The sequence below is a fragment of the Halyomorpha halys genome, unplaced genomic scaffold (genome assembly GCF_000696795.3).
Source record: "Halyomorpha halys isolate HHAL.00 unplaced genomic scaffold, Hhal_1.1 Scaffold124.1, whole genome shotgun sequence".
NCBI classification, from domain to species: Eukaryota; Metazoa; Arthropoda; class Insecta; order Hemiptera; family Pentatomidae; genus Halyomorpha; species Halyomorpha halys.
In genome coordinates, this window is record NW_027111282.1 from 308986 (window position 1) to 311440 (window position 2455).

At 25.1% G+C, this 2455-nt stretch overlaps 1 protein-coding gene across 3 annotated transcripts in view; it reads left to right on the top strand.

Annotated features, from left to right (window-relative positions):
- The window catches only part of Atpalpha (sodium/potassium-transporting ATPase subunit alpha), a 53888-nt gene that overhangs the window by 39663 nt on the left and 11770 nt on the right, over window positions 1-2455 (top strand). The window lies entirely within an intron of this gene.

The window sequence follows — 2455 nt, forward strand, 5'->3', positions numbered from 1 at the left end:
GTGTGTGTGTGTGTGTGTGTGTGTGTGTGTGTGTGTGTGTGTGTGTGTGTGTATTTGTTCTATTATTAATTATTTTAAGTTGAAACCAAGTATTGATTTAAAAAATAGATTTTTAGCTGTTACAGTGTTCTTTTTCAATTTAAAATGCTGGTTCAATAATTAATATAAAGCTTTACTGACCAGTTATAGCTAGATAAATATTAGTACTGTTTAAGTTTATATTAAGTAGATTCATATGTTTAATTATCCAAATAAGGTATGAATAATTGAAGAGAATGTTTTTGTTTAGTTGTTTTTCACTTTAAGGAAGCATTGAATGTCCCAATTTAAGGGTAACAGATTAAATATTAAGTTAATTGCATAGTACTGGAAATATCTAAATTTGAATTGCTCAATATTTTCATACATCAGTAACACAATAAATCATTCATTTATATCTTTTAACTGCTACTATTCACTTTTCCTATAATAATACTATTTAAATAAAAAAAACTTAAAAGAATATAGTAGTCTAATCTATCATATCAAATAATGCATGGAACATGTAATATTATTCCTTTTAAATGTAATATTTCGATAGTGTATGATAATATTTATCAAATTATGATATATATATTATCAAATTATAATATTTATGTATATGCATCTGTGTGTATAAATATTATATTTGCTTATATTTTAAGAGATCGTTTAAACCAAAATTTCCTTTATATTAATTTTAACTGCTTTTTGCACAAAAATAGTTCAATTTTTTTTTTTTATGTATTACTAGCACTTAATTGTTATTTTTTTTTCTAGTATATATTTAGTAGTATAACTTTAGTAACAGTTCTAGCTTCTCTTACTACACCTTCTTTTTTTTTTAAATAGTTTTATTGTTAGCTTGTCAATCTTAGATCATAGAAATATGTTCTGGTGGAATATTATTTTTATTTATTATTATTTCATTTTTTTCTAATTTCATTAACATCTTAAAATCGACTGTAACTTTTATGTATATTACATTATTATTGCATGCAAAAGTTAACCGCATTAGTTTCTTAATGCATTGAGCTATATATCACACATGCACAAACATACGTATATATATTATAGACAGTGAAATCTTCCTTAACAGACATCTCTTGATACAATGCAGTTACAGTTGCACCCATAATAATATAGGGTTGTTAATGTGATTCTAACTCTGTGCCTATGTAAGTAATAGGTAATGAGTACAGAAGGAAATCCAATTTTTATAGTTTGCTTTTTAAATAATATGATTGGTAAATCTTAAATTAATTTTTCACTTATTTTGACGTTTTTTCTGTCATATTCCATCCATTTTTGAATTTTTAATTATTTTCTCTTGGTTCATTTTGAATGAGGTAGTATCCTCTGAATAGGTTTTTAAAGTCAGTTTTCATTTTTATGGTTAAGAATTGTGCAAAATTCTGTTATCTTTTGCAATTAGAATTTTATTATGAACATTCTATCAGTATTTCATTATCAGAAAATCGTATCAGAATTTTACTATTGACATTCTTTTATTTTTATAACATTGATCAACCATTTTTTCCTTATGATAAAATTCACATCAATGGATTCACTCTGAAAGTTCCGAACATTATGAAAATTCTGAAAGTTGATTTAATAATATTTTATGACATGAAAAATGAAAATCTGAAAAATCCTGTTGGCCAAATAATTTAGAAATCCTGTGCCATTACTTCTAGATTTTGTTTCTAGTCCTAAATTCTTTATTTGCTGTCCAGAATGATTACTGAAATATAGCTCAACCTAAGTTAATATCTGTTGTTATATTTAACATAATTGTTTACATAATAGTTTCAACTATACGTGAAATAACCTAGACTGTTTTATTCATGATTAAAAAAAAAAATTAATTGATAATTTTTCTCATATTTGACGTAGTTTTATCTTCTTCAGACTGAAATTTTCCTTTTTCCAATTTTTTTCATAGGAAAATAATATCAGTTTCTTGTGAAGCTATGTTATTTCTTAGGAAAATAGTTAACTATGTTTTATCGGATAAATATCCCAAAAATTATACTACTAATAATAATGTTTATCTTATAATAATTATAATTGTAAGTTTTCATTTTGTGAGGCCTGTCTAATGAAGTGTTTTTTTAGTCTAACTTAGCTGTACTAGGAAGTACTGCTGGGATCAGAATGTGTGATCTTAACATCAGTACCATTTTCTAGCCACTTGGCTCCACCAGTCCCCATTAGCAAGTTTATTTTACTATACAATATCATACTATATGTCAGTCACTATGTTTGAAAGTTTAAATATGACTTTCTTTGAAATGTATTTGAATACAAGAAAAATATGTGCCCTATATCAAAGAAATCCATTAAAAGATTTAATTGTTTGCTTCACTGGTGTTTGGCAAATAGAAGTTTCACTGTGTATATAATATATAGTATAATGATAGTGTTAGATTAGAAA